The sequence below is a fragment of the Bombyx mori genome, chromosome 22, assembly GCF_030269925.1.
Source record: "Bombyx mori chromosome 22, ASM3026992v2".
Lineage (NCBI taxonomy): Eukaryota > Metazoa > Arthropoda > Insecta > Lepidoptera > Bombycidae > Bombyx > Bombyx mori.
In genome coordinates, this window is record NC_085128.1 from 11393711 (window position 1) to 11403375 (window position 9665).

The 9665-nt window shown below is 38.1% G+C and overlaps 1 long non-coding RNA gene across 1 annotated transcript; it reads left to right on the plus strand.

Annotated features, from left to right (window-relative positions):
* Positions 1-730: 730 nt before the first annotated feature.
* Positions 731-2593, plus strand: LOC134201024 (uncharacterized). The gene is made up of 2 exons (XR_009976182.1): positions 731-813; positions 2520-2593. It is a non-coding gene; the product is annotated as an uncharacterized LOC134201024 (long non-coding RNA).
* The last annotated feature ends 7072 nt before the right edge of the window (positions 2594-9665 follow it).

Below are 9665 nucleotides of genomic sequence, written 5' to 3' on the forward strand. Positions count from 1 at the left end.
TACAATACGGTATAAATCTGTAAGGCAATTAATTAATTAATTAATTAATTATAGATTTTCACTACAAATTATGGCACTTGGATCCGATAAAATACTGTCATAATAATATATTGATTGCACTGTGCTAAAAAAGTTTCCTCAAGTACTAATAAAAATCGGTAAAAAACTTTTAAGTTAAACGGTTTTATTTTATGTGCACTGAAAACTACAAAATAAATAAATAGTTACTTACCTATCAACCTACGTAGGTCATCTCGGTCATTAATATCTCTGATGGTAGTGGTTGTCATAACATGAACCATGTCAGCGGCCGAAAGGCAGTTCATGAAAGAACACTAACACCAGGGTTTGCTTGGTAGGTAAACTAAGCACACACTATAACAAGTAGGTATTTTGACCTTCTAGTTCAAAAATATTTTAGTACTAGGCAGAATAGCTTTTAGGCATATTAGACTAAAATAAAAACGTGGGGCTCCTCTGAAATCATACCTATGGTAGAGCATATCTTATACTTTGGTAGATCATGAGCTCGGCGTTCGCTGGTGAAGCCGCCACGGCTGGTTATTGATGGTCAAAACCTCCAGTTACGATTATAGTAAGTCGATTCAGCGGACCCTGGACTCCGGAGCTATGAGGTTTCGGATGCGACCGGGATAAGCCGCTAGGATGATGATGATGACGACGATTAACCATCTTAAACACTGTAGAATTTTTCGCGAGATATTGTGAACTCTCTTGTGATGTTCAAATTCTCCAAACGTTCTGTAACTACAACGATACCCACCTGGCTGGAAGATCTTGGAAGCATATTAGGTAATCTTTCACTGACCTCAAATATATCTTGGGCAAACAACACTGCTTGTCCGCGGAAACCGTACTGCCCGTATAGCCCAGTAAATTTTACGATTTTAACAAGCGGGATGATTCTACACAGCAATCGCTGCTCTACTTGCGTCAGCGCTTGAATCTCATCTGGTATTGAACCTGGATCCAGATTATTCCAGTACGCCTTTGATGGTGCTATTGTTTTATTACTGGTCACATGTGTTTGGCAGCGCGAACATAAAAGTAATGTTGTTTTTGAAGACAGTTCTGCAGGTAGATATCCTAATACAGCTGTGTTGTAACGTACAGTATGAATTTGGTTAGGATATCAATGCTTCGTGCAAATGTCACAAACGTGTATACACGATGTGTTAATGGCATTTTCAAACGCTTGTACATGATTTTCAGCTCTGCGTTGCTGTGCACGCTCACGTTGGTTATTTAACCTGTCGTGGCGTTGCTCAGGTGTTTCTGAAGCTTCTAACTCCTTTCGTCTCTCACGCCGTCCTGTTAACCTGGCCTCATGTTGCTCAGGTGTTTCTGACGCTAATAGCTCTATTTGTCTGTTACGTTGTAATCTTAGCCTGGACTCATGACGCTCAAGTGTTTCTGACGCTATTAGCTCTCTTCGTCTGTCACGTTGTGATGCTAGCCTAGACTCATGACGCTCAGATGTTTCTGATGCTAACAACTCTCTTTGTTTGTCACGTTGTGATACTAGCCTGGACTCATGACGCTCGGGTGTTTCTGACGCTATTAGCTCTCTTCGTCTGTCACGTTGTGATGCTAGCCTGCACTCATGACGCTCAGGTGTTTCTGACTCTACCAGCTGCCTTTGTCTCTCACGTTGTGCTATTAACCTGGTATCATGTTGCTCAGGTGTTTCTGTTGCTAACCGTTCTCTTCGTTTCTGTAGTCAACTGTCGGTTTCATTTTCACTTTCCTTTGCACGTTTCGTTCTATACTTTTCTTTTGCCTTTTCGAGCCTTCTTTTTCGTTGTGTAGCAGTTTCGTTTTTATTTTTGTTTGCTTTTTTATTTATTGTTACCATGTTGTTCCCACGATTAAGGGGCATTTTGACGGTCGACCCCGCCAGAAGTCCAGCAAAGGGGCAAGGCTTAATATACAACAAGATGCGCCCAATCTTGAGGGGGAAGCGCTGACGACATTACATTTTTACCCACCCTAATGCCATACAGTCCTCGGCACGTTTTAACCTATTACCTTAACTTGGGTGGTATAGCTACCGCTTACTAACGAGGTATCTAATTACCTAATTTTTTTTATCTGCCCCTCTAACGTCACACAATCTTGGACGCAACTGTTCTCGACACGACTAATCATGCCCCCACCTAATACGCCATTTTGTAACTTGTAACACCTAATACGAAATTTTGACATAATGACAGTATTCTGCTAGTGTAGTCCTATTATTTGATACCCATATTGTGGTGGTTGTGGAAAAATATGTACCTAGTCCGGCATTTTGGAACGGCGTCCATCTTGAATTTTAAATTTTGACATAATAATCGTGTTTTACTAGTGTAGCCCTTTCATTTGATACCCATATTGAGGGGTTTAAGGAAAAATATGTAATCCGCCATTTTGTATCGGCGGCCATCTTAGATTTATAATGTCATTGATTTTATTATATTGTATTGTCATCTAAATTAAATGTGTGTACCAAATTTCAGATCAATCTGACAACGGGAAGGTGCTTAAATTTCAATTTCTAATTTTGACCCAAATAAATAAAAAACAAATTCCGTACAGGTCGAGCTAAATAAAACCGTTTAAAAATTATACAAAGTTTCAACTTCCTTGCGAAAATTGCTGCCAGATTATGGGTTGTGGCTTATTTGTGATAACAAAATAAACGTGTTCTCTAGATTCACAACAAAAAGGACACTCAGCTTACGGCTACCAATTTTATTGAAAATGTTTGAAGCCAGTCTTTATTATAATCGTTATGATAAATTATAAAAACACCACACGAAATTTGAACCTTGGACAAAATTAAGGTTGATAGAATGCTAATAAGATAACTAGGAAATAAAATGTCAATTTAGCGGTTCTAAACCGTATTTTTTTATCAACACAACCAATATTTCGAAAAGAGACTAACATTTTCTATACTTTTGTGAACGTTCAGCGCTTTTATTTTTACTAGGCAGTGATGTTCGAGCCCCGATATAAATTCACGTTGTGTGCTAAAACTTCGATCACTTCCATTGTTTTACGTACAACAATCACTCAAAATTGAGCTCTCGCCGTGCGTCCGGTTTTTGTAACAAAAGTCAGGGCGGCTTTAATAGAAGAGTAGGGGAAGGCGTATAGCATGATTTCGTTTATTGTTTTACTGCAATCAAATCACATTGAATAGTAACAATATAAATCCATAATGAGACAAACCTGTGTTTTATCTTTCAGCCCACAGATATCCACCGCTAGACTTAGAGAGAGAGGGAGTGAGAGAGAGAGAGAGAGGGAGTGAGAGAGAGAGGGAGTGAGAGAGAGAGGGAGTGAGAGAGAGAGAGGGAGTGAGAGAGAGAGAGGGAGTGAGAGAGAGAGAGAGTGAGAGAGAGAGGGAGTGAGAGAGAGAGGGAGTGAGAGGGAGTGAGAGAGAGAGAGAGAGAATACACTTTATTGCACGCCAAAACACAATTTACATTCAAAGAACAGTCAAAAAGCAATCTCAACCTTGGTCATCATCGGTCTACCTTGTGGGAAGCCTACCCGCACTATGTCTTCCGATACGCAGTCGCCACTCGAGAACTTTTCGGCCCCAGCGATGGTCTCTTATATTAGCATTGTGTGGACAGGGCAAGGGGCAATGTCAAAAATTAGATGCGAAACGCAAGTGAGACAAATAACGATTTCATATCCAACGGTTTTAAAATGGAAAGTAGCAAAGAACCTTCATCAAATGAAATGAAAATCAAACTTTATTCTCAGAAATAAGCAATCGTATTTTTCTCACAAACCATTTCACGAACAACCGTTTACCATATTTCGCTTTTACTACAAAAGCTCCGGTAAAAACCTTTGTATTTAAATCGTACTCGATTATCTTGCATCGACCATTATCGTAAAGCACGCGTAAGCAGGATCACAAAGCCTTACCGTTTCCGGTACAATTAAAAAGAAAACACAGCGTACAATGGTGGAACATGAAGATGTCAAGTGTCTCTTGTGCGGTGGATCGTGTTCTATCTTGTTTATGTTCGGAGTCCGACCGGTACTCGGCCGAGAGCGTTGCACCCGTCTACGTACAGCCCTCGACGTATCGTCCACCCGATGCAAACAGACCAATTAGCTTATTAAAGGTTTGCAAGAGCTCTTCAATTCAATTCGAATATCGGTTTCAAATTTCGTAGAAAGGATGGATTCGTCTGGAATTTTCATTTGAAGAATTCCTTTTAAAATTCAAGCTTTTATTCAAATTTGGTCATCGGAGACTATTGGAAATTTATTTGTTTCTAATATGTCCGCTATTTCATTAAAACGGTTTCAGGTTTGTAAAACAGTAAGATTTCGTTTTTTTTTTATTTTAGACGAGAAAGCGCTTTATGCCCTCGTTACGAATAACTCCTCCGTAATTCATGAATTCTAAAGGTTTCTAGTACGTTTCGAGTGCCGCTTTCAAATCCAGACAATCATTTTGAATTGTGGTCGCTAGCGGGTCGTATTTTCTATTCGCGAGTGAAATCATACAAAAGCAACTATACATTCCGCTTATATGTAAAGAAATCTTTAAATGTCATTCTCCTATCTCATCAATTACGCTCGTCGCTTGCCCCGCATGAGAGGGGTGACCTCATCGCAAAAATAGGAAACGACTTATTGTTGTCGAGTGTTGTGGCATCGATGCTCTGCGGCTGCTCGCAGAAGGAGGCGGTGGGGCGCGTGAGAGCCAGGCAGGCGGATCTAGCCAAGCCCTTGCCCTCTAAGTGTTTCGAATCCCCCTTAAATGTCGGTCTGAGGACCTGCGAGGGAGGCCTGAGAAGGCGATGTAAAAGCTGCTCTGCACGCGTTTTACGCAAGAGCATTCGGGTGATGGAAGGCAGGCTATCCTCGACCCACGCTGGTTCGCACCCAGCGGGGTAACTCACTCTTACAGGCGCCATCTAGGCGGGCCTATAGCCTGCCAACCGAGAGGGCTAGTGGTCGTGGCGCCGACGACCGCTGGTTCGGCGTCCCGACGGAGAAGGTGACAGGAGAGATGTGCTCCGCACTAAACGCTTCGTTCCCCCCTTTTGCCTTTTCATGAGTTCTGTCTCATGCGAGGTTTGGACGTTGGATGTTGAGCGACAGGAGGTTTTAGTCGGCTCGACTCCGACATGCCCCACCAGCCATCGCCAGTGGAGGGCTGAAAAAAAATCTCATCAATTACAAATTCGTCAAATGAATACATTGTTATTGATTTAAGATATGAGAAATCTATGCCTTAATCTATGTGATAAGACAGTACCAGTATTCCAATATTAGACTGTGAACGAAAAGTCAAAAATTAATAAAAGCAGCCTTAGTCCTGACCAAGATTATTGGATGGATATTTCAGAATTAGGTGCTTCAATTGAATCAATAATTTCTACTCTTGGATTTTCTAAATTCCCTCCGAGAAATATTCTCAGGTGACATTAAATATTAAGTATTAGAGAGTTCTGTTCAAATTGAATTTCGTGAATCGTGAACATTATATAAAAGTAAAAAAGGATATCTCAAATATCTAGTAAACATACTTATATATTTTTTCTACCTAATCTTTTGCAGTCGAAGGGGCTATTCTAACTACTCACGGTTCGGTAGGGCACTATAATGTATGAAAATTTAAATTATGGAGTATTATTTTATAGCAGGAACGCACGATCATCTACCATTTCAAAAAAATTACGGACGGTTCAAGGTATCCTAGTGATTTTATTCTCAGATAACGACGACTGGGCGAAGACGTAGACGGATATCTTAAAGAATCATCGTTACTAATGAAAATTACAGTGATTCGGATTGAAGGTAAAGTGCAAACGCTATCAAATGAATCGGAATGAAGCGGCAAGGTGCCGATAATTCAACTGCCGGTGCTCTCACTGAATCGGCAAAATCCATTCTCTCGACGCAGTTAGATTTCGTCCGTAGATATTCGTCGAATTATTGAGTAATGCGATTATGTAATCCATTTAGAACTAGAATATTTCTGATAGATAGGACAGCCATATTGTAATAGTTCTGAGATTTATATACCACCCATGTCATGCTGGCCAGTGGCATACGCTTTATAGTGAAGAGATGGAACATAAGTTCATCTGTCTATTCCAATGAATTAAAAAATTACTTTTAAATAAAATTTGGATTTGTGTAAAACTTTGTTCAAGTGAGCAATTTAGAGATTCACCAGACAAGATCGATTTGATAGTTTTTACTAACAATCATGCTTGGAAGCTGGATCTGATGAACTGTCACCTTTTAAAATGAATATTATTATTCATAATGTGGACTTAACAATAAACCAATATGACCTATAAATTCGACCGTGTAAAGACTAAACTATTTACTGTAACTTATATCTATGGATCATCAAAGATGACCTTTTAGAGTTGGATGCAATTCAGTACTTTTAAATCGATTTTTTCATAAAAGTTTCTGATTGAAATTAAAAAGTATACGGGTAATAGAAGAGAGTCGAAATCAAGATAAAAAACGCAAAAAATATGACCAAATGTGTTTTAGTAGGCCAAATGTAGATTCACATTCGCCATGAGATATAGAAAGTAAGGCACTTTGTTCCCGAAGGGGATCCCTCTTATGCACACGTATATTTCTGTTGTTCAGTAAATTCTTCTTACATTATTCTGATAAATACCTACTTGATTTTCCGCCACTCATACCTATCATGAAATATGCTATATATTGGTTTAGAATGTTGAATTACAGATTCGATTTTTTTTTATTGCTTAGATGGGTGGACGAGCTCACAGCCCACCTGGTGTTAAGTGGTTACTGGAGCCCATAGACATCCACAACGTAAATACGCCACCTATCTTGAGATATAAGTTCTAAGGTCTCAAGTATAGTTACAACGGCTGCCCCACCCTTCACAAAGAAACGCATTACTGCTTCACGGCGGAAATAGGCAGGGTGGTGGTACCAAGCCGCGCGAACTCACAAGAGGTCCTACCACCAGTAAATTTGTTGAACGTGTAATGTACATACTATATTTGTTCACATATTATGTGTTTAAAATTTCATGATTGGTTAAGTAGTTAAAACATGGAAGCGTAACATATAGACTGACTCTCGTATTTATAATATTAAATAGAAACGCGCAAGATTCTATTTCTCATATTTTAACAAAGCCCTCCGTCACATACGCTTGGCTTTCAAAATTGGGTAACTTTATATCAGTGTGTGTTACGTGAGAGGCCTATTTCAGTGAAACCGATACTGATTCAGTTAGGGTTTGTAGAAGATAAATGAGACGTCAAACAAAGTTAATTAACATCTTAACTCAGGCTGTTTTACTCACATTTCTCGGGGAATAGTCAAAATGTTAACGGCAACTTTTTTGATGTTCTTTACAACTTTTAAACATATGTATTTGCTTCAATTATAAATTTATTTATTTGTTAAATTGAAGTAGTTAGCGAGGTAGGGCAACATTTCAATAAAATGTGTCAATCAATTATGAATATATTTCGTGTGATTTCTTGTATCTGTCGAGTTTAATTTTTTTTTTGACAACAAATACCATCACAGATATTATACAGAAAAGAGATTCGATATATATGTTTACAATTATATGATTTCTGATAATGTTTTTAACTGTTATGATAAATTCTGTGTTATGACAATTAGTGGCTATTATTAATGATAGAATCTTCTAAATTTTTATTTGTTACTTCAGTATAGCAATAATGAAATATCACCTAAGGGAAAATCCGTTTCAGATTCTAAACTGACATATAAAGAGCGTATAAAATACAATTTAAGATAAACATTTGCGCTAGCCAATGCATCCCATTGAATTTGATATCGTATCGACAACGACGAAGGCTTTTATCTGAAAGCATCCGCGAGGGGTTATATTTTCTAGATAAGCTAGATATGTGGGACAGTGCACTATCGTAAACAAGATTGATATTGTTCACGTTTTTGAATATATTTTATTATTTTTCTCTTCGTTTTACTGTTTTATATTCAGTGTTTAGTTGTTGTGTTTTTTTTGTATACTGTTTTTTAAAGCAGACTGCTGTATTTTCTACCTCATGCGGGTAGTAAGAAAGAAAGAAAGAAAGAAAATCTTTATTCGCCAGAAATATAGTTTACAAGATATAGGACATAGCTTCATATATTTCGCCTGTTTAGGCATGCGAAAATTTAATTTAACCTTTGCTCATTAACGTGGATAATTCATATCAAATGGATTTCCTATGACATTTCTGAGCTATAAAAATAACTTACGGTTTGATTGAAATAGTTAAATAATAATAGTGAAGTATCTAGTTTTTATTCTATGTACACATACGGACCGGTTTCTGAAATAAGTTATTTAAATTTAATTTATTGCACAAAAAATATATCTAACAATAAAAAGCCTAATATTTTGAAAATATTTGTACAAATCTACATCAATCATCAGTTACATACAGGTAAAATATTCGAAAAACATCATCATGATTGATTCATATTGTAACTTATCAGTATAAGATTATTTGAATCTAATTTCTAAGATAGGATGATATAAAAATGGCTTGATATTAATTCCGTAATCACATTCACTGTAATGACACATTCAGTGTTATTACTGGCGGTAGGACCTCTTGAGAGTCCCCGCGGGTAGGTACCAACACCCTGCCTATGTCTGCCGTGAAGCAGTAATGCGTTTCCGTTTGAAAGGTGGGGCAGTCGGTTTGACTATACTTGAGACCTTAGAACTTATATCTCAAGATGGGTGGCGCATTTACGTTGTAGATCTCTATGGGCTCCAGTAACCACTTAGCACCAGGTGGGCTGTGAGCTCGTCCACCCATCTAAGAAAAAAAAAAAAAACTGTTTTTCTTGTAATATAAAGTATTCCATACAAGTAGATATTGGCGAAAAGCTACGTTCGCAATAAGCTCATAATAAGAACGGATGCGGTGACAGGTCAGAGATTATGCTTTACTCGGCTATATCCGGGTATACCGCAGTGCGGAACAATCGTAATTCTTACAAAAGCATAAATTTAATATAAAAACCCCTATAACGGAACTTGGATAGGTAGCTATTATTGCGATCTCCAATAAAAGTCTAATAATTTTGTATTTTAGCTCACTAACATTATGAGCATCGTAAAAAAGTATTCGTTTGGGAGCGCTTCGACATCACGGAATCCAACTTAGCCGCATATTTCACTTATACGTAAGCATTTACTTACCTAATATGAGGCGTGTCTTGTGAAAGCAACGGAAAAGTTTATAATGGCATCGTTTACAGTGTGTTGTTGTTTCAAAGTTTTTATTTACGTTCAAAAACTTATACACGTCTAAACATTCAGTTTAATACACCTGGTGAGTTTGTTAATTTATGTTCATCATTCCTTCTCGTCACAGGTAGATTTGAGCTAGAAGTTTTGGTTTAATATTAATCAGGGCGAACCATGTATGTATGACTTTTCATGGCGGGCTGCTTTTCTATACTGCTTTGAATGTAACTATCCATACTGAGCTATGTTAAAAAAATCTCAACTATATTATGTACTAGCGACCCGCCCTCGCTTCGCTTCGCAAACATTAAATTTTATTATTGATACCTGAGTCCCGCGATATTACCCGCGGCTATTGTCGTATGGCGGGTAACGCCGC